This window comes from Mustela nivalis, assembly GCF_964662115.1.
Source record: "Mustela nivalis genome assembly, chromosome: 5".
In the NCBI taxonomy this organism is placed as follows: Eukaryota; Metazoa; Chordata; class Mammalia; order Carnivora; family Mustelidae; genus Mustela; species Mustela nivalis.
Window position 1 is genome coordinate 69,514,340 of NC_139024.1, and position 17,219 is coordinate 69,531,558.

Below are 17,219 nucleotides of genomic sequence, written 5' to 3' on the forward strand. Positions count from 1 at the left end.
AAATAATATATTTATATGAACCATTATTTCATATCAACTCTTAAAAAGTTCTTCATAGGAAGACTTCTGTCATCAATGATACTGTTCATAGTATTGAGTGACACTTCTTTCAGCTTGTGGTAAAGCAACATTAATCACATTTACAAATGCTAGCCTTTAAGGTAGTGTTTGAGAATTTTATAATCTCTGGATCTCTCTCTCTCTCTCTCTTTTTTTTAAGATTTTATTTATTTATTTGGCGGACAGAGATAACAAGTAGGCAGAGAGGCAGGCAGAGAGAGGAGGAAGAGAGCCCGATGCGGGGCTGGATCCCAGGACCCTGGGATCATGACCTGAGCCAAAGGCAGAGGCTTTAACCCACTCAGCCACCCAGGTGCCCCTCTGGATCTCTTTTTGACTATGCTGATTATCAGATTTAAATAATCTTCCTGAATTTGTTATTTCAATCATCAACTCTCATATTCTTTAATTCTCTGTGGTATTTAATTCACATTTGAAACTGGGGATTTAAAAGGATTTACTTGAATTATATGTTATTACATCATTCTGAGAGTGAAATGTCAATTTAGAACATTCAGGAATTTTTGTAGTATTTGGGATAAAACTCCAGACTTTTTACACTGGTACTTTTCCCAAAATTCAATAAACATATTTTACAATGAAGTCATTTATCCTGAGCTCTGACCATAAAGTTTGATAAGTCATTTCATATATATTATTCCACCTTCACTTTCATGAGACCCACGAAAACCATTAAATTATCCACAAATAGTGAATTCCATGTTTTAATTAAAATATTAAAATACTTTCATATGAAAATTGGGACAGTTGATACTGATAAATTAGGAAGTTTTCAAAAATGTGGTTTTCTCATTTCAGTGTGTGTGTGTGTGTGTGTGTGTGTGTGTGCATGCCACAAGTCAACTTTGTAATGATAAATCCATAGTGTTCATTTTTTAAAGTTCTAGAAAATCTACACTTGATCTTAGCTAAAAGGCCGAGAAGCAATAAAAGTTCTAGAAAATCTAAAAATAACAGATTGTGTTCACTATGTAATTCATAGTATTAAAAACTTAAATTTTCTTTATTTGAGCCATGACATTTAACAGAACACATCTGTCATTTTGATGAAATGTGTAAATGTGTCACAAATTCAGTTTTGAGTGATAGCATTTGGAGCATCATTTGCATCCAGTATTTGTCAAGAGTAATACTAGTCCATTTATATTTTTGTTGAAAAATTATCTTTTTTCTCATCCCAGAGATACAAATAATGTATATAATGTCTGCTGATTCTTGCAGGGTCTTAGAAGATTATCTGGGCTGTTTTAATTTTTGCATCAAATCAACCTAGGCTGAGATTCATTATAAATCTCCTTTTTTCTCTGTTCTGTTGTGCATTTAGAAGAGCAGTCTTCTGTTCATCAGGAAAGTTATAAAATTATCCAAAATATCTTGCCTCTCATTCTAAGGTTTGTTAAAAAATATTCATGTGAATTTATAAGTTTGAAAACACTGCACACTTGAGACCTACACAAGAATTACAAGATGCTTATTATGTATGACCTATAAAATTGACAGTAACCAAAGGAAAAAGTAAACCATGTAGCAGCAGCAGCAAGGGACACCTGGGTACCTCAGTCTGTTGGGGGTCTGCCTTCTGCTCGGGTTGTGATCCCAGGGTCCAGGGATGGAGTCCCACATCGGGCTCCCTGCTTAGCGGGAAGCCTGCTTCTCCTTCTGCCTCCTCCTCCCCCTGTTTGTGCATGCTCTCTCTCTTGCTGATGAATAAATTTTAAACAAACAAACAAACAAACAAACAAACAAACAAACAAACTGCAGTAGCAGTAGTGTAAAGGCAGATGTGATAAATTGGCTATTCTCCTGGAGCACGGGCTTGTAAAATTGTTCAGGAAGGCCCTCGGACTGTGTGACCTCAGCTGGCTGGGTCGATGGTGTTAGAAATAGTCTCAGATTTTGGTGTGACAGGAGGCTCAAATTACAATGGTTGTTGTCACAGCCTTCAACTGTAAGCTTGAACAAATGAATTCATATTAGAATTTTTTATTATCAGCTGGTATTGTTTATTGCAGTTACTATTATACTATTCCCCAAATGCTATGGAAGCTTTCAGTATTTTAGCAGCTGGTACCACCATATGGATTTGCACTGGTTGATAATCCATATTGAGACTCAAGTTCTTGAGGTTCTGGATTAACTTATTAAATTTACTTTCCTGTTTCTTCTTGTACACCTGACCTGTCGCCAAACTGAGCCCTTTGTTCTGCTCAGACACCTCTATTTTCTCCCTTCTAGATTCTACTCCTGGTTTTCTCTCCACTTCAAATGTCTCGCTCCTATATCCTTTGCCAGTTGAATTCTTTCTTTTCCATTATAATTTTTTAATTAATTAATTTTTTATTTATTTTCAGCATAACATTATTTTCATTATTTTTGCACCATACCCAGTGCTCCATGTAATCCGTGCCCTCTATAATACCCACCACCTGGTACCCCAACCTCCCCCCCTGTCCCTGCCACTTCAAACCCCTCAGATTGTTTTTCAGAGTCCATAGTCTCTCATGGTTCACCTCCCCTTCCAATTTCCCCCAACTCCCTTCTCCTCACTATCTCCCCATGTCCTCCATACTATTTGTTATGCTCCACAAATAAGTGAAACCATATGATAATTGACTCTCTCTGCTTGACTTATTTCACTCAGCATAATCTCTTCCAGTCCCATCCAGGTTGATACAAAAGTTGGGTATTCATCCTTTCTGTTGGAGGCATAATACTCCATAGGGTATACGGACCACATCTTCCTTATCCATTCAATTGCACTACTGGGTATTTACCCCAAAGATACAGATGTAGTGAAAAGAAGTACCCCAATGTTTATAGCAGCAATGGCCATGGTCGCTAAACTGCAGAAAGAACCACGATGCCCTTCAACGGACGAATGAATAAGGAAGACACGGTCCATTTTCCATTATAATTTGACTCAAATGTTATTTGTCTGTTTCATACCCACCAACCCATGCATCCACCTGTGTACGGTTATTTTATGCTGTTTACTATGTACTAGGTACTGTCACAGAGAAAAACACAGTGATGCCACATGCTATATCATATTTTTATATAAACTCACTTCAACCCAACCCAACGAAGTTTCTCTGTCGTTAGAAGAACTTACGGAATATTATACATCTTACCTTATGTTATGGCTCGTTTTGAAGTTGGTGGTTTAGTCTATACGCTACTGCAGGCAGAGATGTTTTGCATTTGTTTTTAATATCTTATACCACCTGGAATATCACCCTGCACAAAATGTTCAGTTAAGAAATATCTGCTCAAAACGGAATTAAAAAGGATAAAACGTATGTAAACATTTTCTTCAAACCCTCTGCTCTTAAAATGCTCTTGTAATTTACCATCCATTCTTTCTAGAAAGTTGTTTCTCAGGTAACTTTTAAAAAACATTCATATGTGTTATGTGTAATATATATGTATATTTACCTGACCTAAATGTTATATAACAAGGTAACTTTTAAAAAACATTCATATATGTTATGTGTAATATATATGTATATTTACCTGACCTAAATGTTATATAACAAGGTCAGTTCAAACCTTCTCTGTGGTGTCGCTTGTGTTATTCCTTATCATCTTATGGTCACGTCGCTCTTCATGCTCAAACTTCAGCTGAGGGAGCTTCTGTGACTGACAGAGCTTCTGTGCAAGCCTGTAACACAGTTCATGGAACAGGTGAAGGGCTCACACTCGTTAATATGTATATTAAATTTAGATTATCAGATACTAAAATAAACCCTGAAATTATCCATAGACAGAGGATTTGAAAGCATAATAGCTTGTTCAAGAAATAATTCTTTTTTTGGAGTAACAAAAATAGGACATAAAAACCTGGGGTGTATTTTATCGCTGGATAAGCAATGTTAGGGTCACCAATATATGACTAATAATACATAAAAAGATTTAATGAACACAGTCATAAAAAAATGGATTTGGCCAGTTAGGGTTTTTGTAATACTAATAGAAAAATAGGAGTAGGCCAAAAAAACACAAAAGGCCTTTTCCTAAAAGTCCTCGTTAGCCATGGTAAGTACTAGGAGTGTGGGAAATCCGTGAAGCTGATACTAGTCAGAAAATTAAGAGAATATTACAGTCCAGGGTCTGATTGTGTAAAGAAAGTTTAAAATAAAATGAGAGGATTTGACTCTAAGGATGTCATTGGCTTTAGTGATAGCAGGGGAAGCATGCACGTGAATGTCAGATTGTGTGGAACATAGAAATGAATCGGAGAAACACACATTACAACAGAGGGGGAGTAACATGTTGCCAGTCTAGGACTATGAAATGGAAATGAGAAATAGGATAGAAATACGATCAAAGTCAGCTATATGTAGCATATAGAACCATATGAGAGATTTTTAAAGTTCTATTTATGATTCCCCAACTTAAATGGTTGAGATAAAAAATAAATGAGAAAGAAAACTTCAACTTTGCATGGGTATTTCCTACATGCAGAGTATTTTTTATGTTCCTTTCTTAGGAAAGATAAGCACACACATAATTATATACTTAGCTTTTATATGAGTATATATTGATTTAAAAAGTAACTAGAGTTAAAAATGGCTTTGCAAGGCAGTGAGAGGCTAGCCAGAGAAATATTTTGATCTGTTCCCTAAAGTAAATGTCAGCTCGGGTCCCCCGTCTATCAAGACCTACATAAGATTGCTTCACACCCTCATTCATTCCGTTTCCTGTGCTAGTCCTGATTCCCTCCTGGTGGTCACATCCTGTTCTGATCCCAAGCTTCTGCCAAAAACGTTCAGTTTATTTGCTGTCCTGTTATGTATCTCACGAACAGGTAAAATCCTCAGACTTTCCATAATTTCTACAATAAATAAGCAAAATAAACCCTTAACACCCCAACCACGATAGTGGGTAACACATTTTGCTGATGATTTTAAGAACAAAAAGAAAGTGTTTATACCTTAGTAGTGTCAACAGCTTCTGGTTGAACTTGAGACATCTTTCTTGACAGCAGTCTTTCGTCTCTGATGCCTATGAACATTTATCCATGTTTCCAAAATGGTTCCTGAAAATAAAGAGAAAGCATATGCAAAGTCCATGGGAGAAGCCCAAGAGCTATTGTTTCATGTGCTCCACTGGCAATCTTACCATGAGTTAAATGTAGAAGATTGGTCTGAACAGAGCATGTTTTTAAAGCTCTGCAAACCGCAACCCCCCCGACCCCCGATTTTTAAGCATCTAGAAGTCAGTACATTTTACAATGCAATGGCATTAGCAAACAGTTTTACTTATAACGACAGAGAAAATATATACAAATTATGAGTGGAAAGAAATAAAATTATATATCATTCCATGCCATTTTACAGGTTGAAAAAAACTGAAAAGCAGAAAGGAAAAGAATGAGTAATGAGAGCTTTGTTAAATCGCAGAACTTTGGGAGTCAAAAGAAAGGGCTTTTTTTCCCTCCATCTCTTTCCTTGTAGGCCTCCTACAAACACATTTCCCAGTGCTCCCTCCCTGGCCCACTCCTGAGCACACAGGTTGCCAGATCTGACACAAATTAAGTCCCTGTTTCAAGATAATTGTTTCAGAGATTATTTGATGTAGGGAATACTAATCGCTTAAAGTATTTTTTAAAAAATGGCTTTTGGGGGGCACCTGACTGACTCTGTAACATGTCTGACTCTTGATCTCAGGGTCATGAGTTTGAGCCCCACACTGGGTATACAGATTACTTTAAAAAATTAAAAGAAGGAGCACCTGGGTGGCTCAGGGGGTTAAAGCCTCTGCCTTCAGCTCAGGTCATGATCCCAGGGTCCTGGGATTGAGCCCTGCATTGGGCTCTCTGTTCGATAGGGAGCCTGCTTCTCTCTCTCTCTCTGCCTGCCTCTCTGCCTACTTGTGATCTCTGTCAAATAAATAAATAAAATCTTAAAAAAAAATCCATCTTTGTATTAAAAAAATTAAAAGAAGTTGTTTCTTTAAAAAATGGGGTTTTATAATTTACTAATTTAAAAAATCAGAAATGTCATTTTGAGTTTTTTTTTCCCATTTTTAAAATTTTATTTCTTTTCAGTGCTCCAGCATTCATTGTTTATGTACCACACCCAGCGCTTCATGCAATATGTACCCTCCATAATACCCACCACCAGGCTCACACCTTCCCTCCAACCAAACACCCTCAGTTTGTCTCTCAGAGTCCACAGTTTCTCATGGTTCGTCTCCCCCTCTGATTTCCACCCCCTTCACTTTTCCCTTCCTTCTCCTAATGTCCTCTATGTTATTCCTTATGCTCCACATGTAAGTGAGTCCATATGATAATTGAATTTCTCTGCTTGACTTATTTCACTCAGCATAATCTCTTCCAGTCCCCTCCATGGTGTAGCAAAAGTTGTAGCAAAAATTTCTGATGGAGGCATAATACTCCATAGTGTATATGGACCATATCTTCTTTATCTATTCGTCCTCTGAAGGGCATCTTGGTTCTTTCCACAGTTTGGTGACTGTGGCCATTGCTGCTGTGAACATTAGGGTACTTCTTTTCATTACATCATTATCTTTGGGGTAAATACCCAGTAGTGCAATTGCAGGGTCATAGGGAAAGGGGAAAGGCTCCTTTTAATTTCTTGAGGAATCTCCACACTGTTTTCCAAAGTGGCTGCACCACCTTGCATTCCCACCAGCAGTGTAAGAGGGTTCCCCTTTCTCCACATCCTCTCCAACACTTGTTGTTTACTGTCTTGTTAATTTTGGCCATTCTAACTGGTGTAAGGTGGTATCTTAATGTGTGTGGTTTTTTTTCCCTCGATGTGGTTTTGATTTGAATTTCCCTGATGGCTAATGATGATGAACATTTTTTCATGTGTCTGATATCCATTTGTATGTCTTCTTTGGAGAAGTGTCTGTTCATGTCTTCTGCCCATTTTTTGACATGATTATCTGTTTTTTGTGTGTTGAGTTTGAGGAGTTCTTTATAGATCTTGGATATCAACCTTTTGTCTGTACTGTCATTTGCGAATGTCTTCTCCCATTCTGTGTGTTGCCTCTTTTTTTTCTGTTCTCTTTGCTGTGCAGAAGTTTTTATCTTGATAAGTCCCAAAAGTTCATTTTCACTTTTGTCTCTTTTGCCTTTGGAGACATATCTTGAAAGAAGTTGCTGTGGCTGATATCAAAGAGATTACTGCCTATGTTCTCCTCTAGGAGTTTGATAGATTTCCTGCCTCACATTGAGGTTTTTACCCATTTTGAGTTTATCTTTGTGTGTGGTGTAAGAGAGTGGTCGAGTTTCATTCTTCTACATGTAGCTGCCCAATTTTCCCATCACCATTTATTAAAGAGACTGTCTTTTTTCCACTTATATTTTTTCCTGCTTTGTCGAAGATTATTTGACCATAGAGTTGAGGGTCCATATCTGGGCTCTCTACTCTGTTCCATTGGTCTATGTGTCTGTTTTTGTGCCAGTACTGTGCTGTCTTGGTGATCACAGCTTTGTAGTAAAGCTTGAAATCAGTCAACGTGATGCCCCCAGTTTTGTTTTTCTTTTTTCAGCATCTCCTTAGCAATTCAGGGCCTCTTCTGGTTCCATACAAATTTTAGGATTGTTTGTTCCAGCTCTTTGAAAAATGCTGGTGGAATTTTGATCAGGATGGCATTGAAAGTATAGGTTGCTCTAGGCAGTATAGACATTTTAACAATGTTTATTTTTCCGATCCATGAGCATGGAATGTTCTTCCATCTTTTTGTGTCTTCTTCAGTTTCTTTCAGGAGTGTTCTGTAGTTCTTCAAGTACAGATCCTTTACCTCTTTAGCTAGGTTTATTCCTAGGTATCTTAGTGCTGTAGTAAATGGAATCAATTCTCTATTTTCCCTTTCTATATTTTCATTGTTAGTGTTTAAGAAAGCATCTGATTTGAGGCTTTTTAAACTGATAAGAACATATACTACACTTGATCTTAGCCAAAAGGCCGAGAAGCAATGATTTGAGGCTTTTTAAATCAGGAGATTGGACTAGGATTTCTCATTAATCATAGTAAGCTTCTCTAAATGAGCCCTGTTGTCCAGATGTTAAAGACCTAAACAAGTTTGCCAAATTTACTGTAGTAATCACTTATCAATAAATGTAAGTCATTATGCTGTATACCTTAAACTTATTCAGTGCCGTATGTCAATTATATTTCAATAAAGCTGACAGAAGGAAAAAAAAACCTACACAAAAAAGAGGGTATTGGAAGAACCCTTGGTTCTTCTATTAAAACAAAAAACAAAAAACAAAACAAACAAAAAAACCCCAAACTAAAACAAAACAAAACCCCAAAAAACAAATAGATAAGCATCAGTACTATACTTTTTTAGTAATTTCCATTAACCATAGTGACTTAGGTTGTTGCAAATGTATCATTCTGTGTCCACTGTTCTGTTACTAATATATGTCACTGGGGTCTTCCTTATTTTTTTGTGTATGTGGGTTTTGTGTATGTGGGGTTTTTTTTTTTTTTTTTTTTTTTGACTGTTGCATAGTTTTACCTAGGAAACTTCAAAATGAATGAATAGAATGGAATGCCCTTTTGGTAGGCAGAATAATAGCCCTTCAAAGTATCTACTTTCTTTGTTTTGTTTTGTTTTTTAGTTTCCACATCTGAGCAAAATCATGTATTTGTCTTTCTCAGCTTGACTTATATTTCACTTAGCTTAACACCGTTTAGGTTCACCCATGTTGTTGCAAGCTCTCATTCTTTTTTATGACTGCATAATATTCTGTATGTATGTATATATAAAAAAATCTTCTTTACCCATTCATCTATTGATGGATGATTTAGATACTTAGGGTGCTTTGGATAAATACCCAATAGTGGAAATATTGCATTATATAGTATTTCTATTTTTAATTTTTTTTTTGAGGACTCTCCATACTATTTTCCACAGTGGCCGCATGAATTTACATCCCACCAACAGTACACAAGGGTTCCTTTATTCCATATCCTCACCAATACTTGTTATTTCTTTTCATTTTAGCCATTCTGACAGATATAAGGTGGTATCTCATTGTGGTTTTGATTTGCTTTTCTCTGATGATTAGTGTGTTGGGCATCTTTTCCTATGTCTCTATGTCTTCTTTGGAAAAATTTCTATTTGAGTCCTCTGCCCATTTTTTAATTGGACTGTTTGCTGTTTTGGTGTTGAGTTGTATAATTCACTCATACATAAAATCTAAAAAACAAAATGAATAAATAAGCAAAAAGCAGAATCAGACCTATAAATACAGAAAACAAACTGGTAGTTACCAGAGGGAAGAGGGTGGAGGGATGGATAAAATGGTGAAAGAGTGGGAGGTAAAGGCGTCCAGTTATGGGATGAATAAGTCACAGGAATAAAAGGGACAGCACAGGGTATAGTCAGTGATATTGTAATAGGCTTGTGTGGTGACAGATGGGGACCACACCTGTGGTGAGGGTAAGGGTAAGGGTAAGGTAACATTCAGAGAAGTTGAATCACTGTTACAGACCTGAAGCTAATGTAACATTGTGTGTCAGCTGTACTAAAAAAATTTTTTAAAAGAAGTCCGTTTCCTGATGCCTGGAGTCTATGACTAAGTTACCTTACATAGCAAATGGGACTTTGTAGATATGATTAAATTAAGTGGGAGGATTATGTGAAACTGAGTTGGGAAGATTATTCTGGATTATCCAGGTGAACCCAATCTAATCCCATATGTTCTGAAAAGAAGAAAACCTTCCCTGGCTGTGGTCAGAGGGAGAGGCTACTCAGGGAGAATGGTTAAATGATGCTGACTGGGAGAAAGGAGGCCATTTCTGGAAGTGGAAGAACAAGGAAATGGTTTCTTCCCTAGGGTCTCCAGAAGGGAGAGCAGTCCTGCCAGCACCCTGACTCGGTGCTGTGTCAGACCTACAGATCTGTAAGTTAATACTTACAGTATTAGTTTCCGACTTAACGACAGGTCTACCTAGGATTTTTCAATTTTTTGGTGGTGTGAAAGTGATACATATTTGGTAGGAACTGTACTTCAAAATTTCATTTTTTTATCTTTTCCTGGGCTAGTGAGATGCAGTATGCCACTCTTTTGTGATGCAGTCATGAGTGTGAACTACCGGTACACTTACAACCATTCTGTGCCCTGCAGCCTTTGCAGCCATTCTGTTCTTCACTTTCAGTACACTGTGCATTACACTGTGCATTAAACTACCTAAGGTATTCAACACTTTATTATAAAATAGGCTTTGTGTTAGATGATTTTGCCCAACTATACGCGAATGTGAGTGTTCTAAGCATGTGTAAGGTAGGTGATGTTAGGTGTATTAAGTAGGTGAGGTGTATTAAATACATTTCGATTTAGCTTATTTTCAGCTTATAATGGGTTTGTCAGGACAAAACCCATTGTAAGTCAGGAAGACCTCCGTGTGTGTGTGTGTGTGTGTGTGTGTGTGAGAGAGAGAGAGAGAGAGAGAGAAAAGAAATAGTTCCGACCTTGTCTTCTCTGTGAAGTGAGCTAAAGAGGAGATGGACCATGGGTATTGCACCTTAAGGATTCCACATATTTAGAGATTTAAATCAGGACAGTTAAAAATTTTCAATCAGTATTCTTTTACCACTTTACATATACATGGGCATGTCTCCAGAGGATTTATATTTAAGAATTTGCTTGAAAAGTAGATCACCAAACATACATTTGCAGAATATGTTCCTCCTTGTCCTCCCCAACTCACCATTAAAATGCCAGAGTTCCTGAATAAAAGATGAACCTGAGGCAGAGGAAGATGTTTACGGATATGCTTCTGAATCACTTACCTTCTTTCACTGCTAAATCACTTATCTAGTGCTTCATTTCAAAGTTAACTAATCTTCAGCACAGCCCAATAAGAAAATATTTCAGTTTACAGTAAGTGAACAGAGGTGCAGAAAACACCATCAGAAACTAAGCCTGCTCTTGAGCACTATTGAACTTTAAAGTTGAGGTGGAGGAGCACCTGAGTGGCTCAGTTGGTTAAGCAACTGCCTTCGGCTCAGGTCATGATACTGGAGTCTAAGGATCGAGTCCCACATTAAGCTTCCTGCTCAGTGGGGAGTCTGCTTCTCCAGGTAACCTCTCTCCTCTCATGCTCTGTCTCTCAAATAAGTAAATAAAATCTTAAAAAAAAAATAAAATTGATGTGGAAAGAAATCTTAGAAGTCATCCAGCCTAATTCCCTCATTTTATGGACACTCAGGAAGACTAAGACAGTTATGCAAGTTCAAACAGCTATTCGGTGACAAGGTTGGTAATGACTTTACTTCTGATTTCTGCACTTTCTTCTCCATCACTCTGCACCTTGTTCTTTTCTCCTGCTTCCATGTCTCCTACATTGAATCTGCCATGGTGACCTGTTGATTCGTCTTTGGAATTAGCTCTTAGATTTATCCTTTCTTCATTCCTGACACATCCTCCTTGTTTGATGTCTCAATTGCCACAACTTCGCTCTGACCAGTTTCTCACAGCCTGATTCATCTTACACCTGACCACCAGCCTGATCTGCAGAACACACCATGTTTCTCCTCCTGAACCAAGACTTCCAGACCTTTCACAGAGGACATCTGAACTCTTCACCCTGGCATTCAATCCCCTGTATTGTCTGATACCTGCAGTTTTGTTTTGTTTTTAAAGATTTTATTTATTTGAGAGAAAGAGAGAGCATGAGGGGGGCAGGGAGGGGCAGACAGAGAGGAATAAGCAGACCCCCTTCTGAACAGAGACCCTGACAATGGGCTGGATTCCAGGATCCCAAGATCATAATCAGAACCAAAGTCAGACGCTCAACTGACTGAGCCACCTGGGTTCCCCGATCTCTGCAGTTTTATCTCCTGATTCCTAATATGAATGTTCTGTGCCAGCCAGAGTGGTGGTCTTCCTAATTCTGCAGGCTCCCCCTCATTTCCACTCTCCTACACTGTTCATACCTTTTTCATAGCTGGAAATGTCCTTTCTTCTATTCTACTTACAAAAGTTACATCAGTTTAGTACACCTCTCTTGATTCCTTCTTCCTTACTTTGACTCTTTCTAAGAACTCCACACACAAAGAATTACTCTGTCTCTTGAGTACCTTGAATAAACACTTTCCAAGAATCACATTTTAGCACTTGACTATATCTGTTCTAGCTCTTCTCTGTACACGGCCTCTTTCTTGCTGTTTCAGGCGTATAATGGGAAGGTGGCTCCGTTTTATGGGAGAGACATCGGGTTTTAGAGTTGATTTGTGAGTCATGAGGGAAATCCATCGTGGTGGATGCCCTGGCCGCACGATGAACCTGGGGGAAAGCAGGCATGGAGAGATTTTAAGAAGATGAGGATAGAACCTGGTAAAGAGAGGAAAGACAATCAGGAGCTGGAGGGAGGTTATGAGAGGTCAGGGACAATTAGCGGAGGGAGGACCACGGAGAGGATGCCAGGAAATAACAGAAGAAACAGGTTTCCAAGGAGCCTACTTTCTGCCTTCGGAGTGTTAAATATTACTATCTTTATGTAAGACAGAAGGTTTTTAATAGGCCACAGGATAAATTTTGGAGTTAAAATTTGGTTTATCTAGAAGGCAGCTTGTATACAAGAACTCTAAAGTAGAAAAATAAAATAAACATGAAACTACAAGCTAAATAGTTCTTATTTTAAAAATGCTGGACTTTGTCAAATATAATTCAATAAAGTCCAGATTTAAAAAGTCTTCAAGATATGTTGATTGATGTTTCAAACATGCTACTAAAGTAAATAAGATAAATGATGAGTTTCTTTGAATCAAAGAACTGTTTAAGAACAAAAAGGAGGGGAGAGAGAAAGAGAAAATATTTAGGCTGCAAAAAATGGAAGATAACATCTAGGCTGTTTATTATAACAACACAGCCAACTGTTGCCCAGTTACTTCTCCCACCATGAAATAATTTAGTCTGGCCAGATGATTCCTTCAAGGAGACAAGCTGCTAATTGCCTACACCTTGGTAGTGACCTTAAAAAAGCACTATTGAGAACAAGCAAATTACTTGGGTTTGATTTATTATTCCAGCTAATTAGATGAGCCTTTGACCCAATAATAGTCTTGTTTAATTGAGTAAGCAGACTACCTACGGAAACCAACCAAGTCACTGGCCATTATAGGTAGATAAAGAGTCTGAAGGTGATCTTTGGAAAACCAAGTCAAGCAGTGCAGACATGACCATGTCCTCCCTATGAAGAGAGAAAAATGAGAGTCATGAGCTATTGTAGAGCAGAGATTTCAACACGAAGTTCAGATCAAAGCCCCTTCTTTTGTCGGCTGTGGCAAACTAAGGATAGGTTCTCTTAATCTCTGTTGTGCGTTGAATAGTGGCCCCCTCCATTCATGTTTATCTGGAACCTCACATGTGACCTTGTTTGGAAATAAAATAAGAGACTTTACAGAGCTAATTAGTTAAGTTAAAATGAGGTCATACTAAATGAGAGTGGGTCCTAAATCCAACTGCTGTCCTTATAAGAAGAGGAGAGAGACTCTGTTTTGACTCTTTATGTACCTTTTATTTTTTTTTTCAGAGTTTCTGAGGAGTCCATTCATTGAAAAGCCATCCCAGCGTGCCCCAGCCCTCCAAACCGCTCCCTGTGGGAGCTTAGCAGACTTCTCCTTTGAGTGACACCGTGTGCACTCAACTGCCCAGGGAATGAGATTTCTATTCTGTGACTTCCCGACCCTTAAAGGTCATCCAGCATTCTGGTGCTGAAGAAATAAGCCCACTGGGAGCCTGAGTTGCTACACCATGGGGCCTGAGAACCATTGGAAATTTTCCTTAGACAAAAGGCCTTTCCTTTTTATTGCTTTTGGACGTTGTTTTCTTTGTTAAAGCCTGACCTCTAAGCTCACAGCTTTAGTATTCTTTCAAGAGTCTTAGTCGTCTAGTCTCCATGAGAGAACTTTGGGTCTGGAGGTGGTCTCTGGATTTGGAGATCATTGGTTTGATAGGGCAAACGGTTGCAGTTCTTTTCTGTGCCACACACTATCGTGTGGTGGGTGGCTTCAGGGACAACTCGCAGGGCCGAGAGGGTATGCGTTTCAAGCTTGCTTGTTTTCTATCTGCCCTCCTGCCACCTCTGTTTCTGTCTGTCTTTTCCAGCCACTGTAAATTTTAATGTTTTCAAGCATTTGCAGAGCTTAGAACAGTACTTGGTGTTTGATAAACATCAGATACATGTGATCTCATTATTAATCGTGTGCATTAATCTCCGTTTGAGATGTTCCTTAGACTCAGCCACTAAGGAGTAGGCACAGTTTAAAGCCAGTGAAGGGCTTTCAGGTTTTTTGTGATTCACTCTGTCTGGCTGTTTCAGAGAGCTGCCTTGGAGGGAAGGATGGCAATGCTATGCTGGGATAGAAGTACGAACCATTATCTCCAGCTTTTCAGGAACTACTGTTATCCAGACTGCTCAAGGAACAAATGTCTAGCTCTTTTGGTTAATATAGCCATGTCACTGAAAGCACAGATGACTCGTTAAAGCATTGCAATCAATAAAATAAAGAGACCCTTTGCTTATGCCCCCGACAAAATATGGCTGGAAGGGATGAAGGTCCAGAGTGGTCACCAGAAGCCAGAAGGAGAGCCATGTACAGGAGCCTGGGGGAATGGAATGATGACCTTCCATGAAAGGATACAACCAATGGAAGTGCTCTTACGGGGAGGGAGTCAGAGTAACAAATACCCAGGTCTCATTTTCCTCCCTTTCTGCAGTCTTCTGCTGGTGCATCTCATCGCTAAACCCCAACAGAGGCCAGAAAGTGTGGGAGTTTGTTGATATGCTTCATACAGCTCACTCTGCATAGCGACCAGTGCAGAGAAGGGGGGAGGGAAAGGTTGAGCTGAAGAGGCAAAGGAAAGACACAAGCATTGGGTTTTGTGAACATTAGTTATACCGTGCCTTCTATGGACAACAGCAGCATTAAGGAGTTTAAGGCTTAGATCCACATGGGGCAGTGCCAGAATAGTGTTGTAGGCAAATAACCAAACGAAACCAAAACAAAACACAGTCTGTGCAATCGGCAATAATTTCAATGAGACTAGTCTTTTCTTTGGTTTACGTAAATACTCTGAGGCCGTAAGTAGACCCAAGAATATTTGTTTAAAAAATGTATTTTGGTCATAGTTTCTTCTGTTTCCTATGCCTCTCTCTTTTTTTTTAAATTTTTTTAATTTTATTTATTGACAGAGAGAGAGAAATCACAAGTAGGCAGAGAGGCAAGCAGAGAGAGAGGAAAAAGCAGGCTCTCTGCTGAGAAGAGAGCCTGATGCGGGGCTTGATCCCAGGACCCTGAGATCATGACCTGAGCCGAAGGTAGAGGCTTAACCCACTGAGCCACCCAGGCGCCCCCCTATGCCTCTCTCTTGAAGACCTCCCTCTCCTCCCAAGATCTCCTCTAGCAGTCAGTTCCACATTTTACCTGTCGTCCACCCCCGCTCTGCCCACAGTCACTTCCTGCTCTTCCAACATAGAAAGTCCCAATTCTCTCATTTTCTAAGGTGGGGAGGAGTCTTGTTTGAGCTGGGGGAAAAGGGGGCCAGTCTATGGGAGTGACCCACAAGGTAGGTTAGTAGTGGGCAGTGATGGTCAAGCTTCAAATAGGCAAATATTTTCACGCCGTTTTATAGGCATAGGAAGATTCTGCAGATGCCAGGTGGTCAAGCTCTGGCGAATGGTGCTAAAGACTTTTCTGAGCTTACGCTCCTACATCCAGTCTTAACCCTGGTGATCTCACCTGTACCGTTGAGACAAGATGATAAGCAAGACTGTCTTTTCCAAAGATTCACTGAGTTCGGGCTGTTGATGGCAAATCATGTGATCCTGTAATTGATTACCCGTGGATTTATTCCTAAAGCAGGAGCTAGCTTCAGGTGCACTGGCTTTCCTCTCTCCTTCTGGATCTAGGGCTGGGGTTCAGCAAGTCAGGGAAAGCCAGTAGCTTGCAGAATGTTCATCATCACATAGATTTCCCGAGGGAAATCCAGGTCAGAGCGAAATCAGTGATTGTCAAGCTGACAATCTCTTATAACTGCCATAGTAGATGTTGTTTTGACAATAACTACAACATTTTGAATATATGTGCTAGGATTTGTATTTACTCCTCCAATTCAACTGATGTTTAACCCCCTAAATCCCCACCAAACCAAGAAAATGAACACCTTAGGAAATGTGACCCGAGTAAAGTTATCTGCCCCTTGTTGCGAGCCTACCTCAGGGCAGTCCCTGCGAGGGAATTTCCTAGTGATGCATAGCCAGCTTATGTAATGTATATATAACATCCCCATTTCACAGATGAGAAAAGTCAGATGTCAGATGAGAAAAGTCACTTGCACAGCTGTTGTGCAGCCCACGCAGTCTGCATACCAAGTAAAGGGCAGTTAAAATGATATGGTCAGTTAAAAACCTATGTTGTTTTTACCATAGCTGTGTTTTGCTACTAGGAGCACAAATCTGTATTGATCAATTAGATTGGTCTTGACTGGCTGATTAGAAATAAATTAAACTTACAACCTGAGTTGGATAATAGAAGAGGCCTTCCTCCTACATTCTGTTAAGATCATTCATGCTCACCTTTTTCTTTCTCCTTGTGTTTTCCTGTAAGCTTGAGAATATCACACCTCCATAGGTGGAGTAGACTTTGGGTACAGGTAAGCTGTTTCTGGAAAATAACATGAGGCTGTTTCCTCATGTTTAAAAGACAGATAGCTTTTCACATTTCATATAAGGATCAGAAAGAGTACATACAATATATCTGGTATAATTTGGATAGCTCAAAAGGGGTAGCTATTATTGTGGCTTTTGAAATCATTCTGGTGAAGAGACTGGAGGCTGCTGCTTGCTTATTTGTTTGGAGTCCTCAGCTGATATGCGAGCATGTAAGTATACTAGCCCCTAGGTGAGTGTAAGCTTGCCAACTCCAGCTTTGCCCTTGCCTCTGACCTGTACATACACCACACCTAATGTCTCTGCAAGGCTCAAAGATGATACCTATTTTTAGATTTCCTTTTAAAAATATTTTATTTATTTATTTGTCAGAGAGACTGAGAGCACACAAGCAAGGGGAACAGGAGGTAGACAGAGAGAGGCAGGGAGCCCAATGCAGAACTTGATCCCAGGACTCTGGGATTATGACCTGAGCTGAAG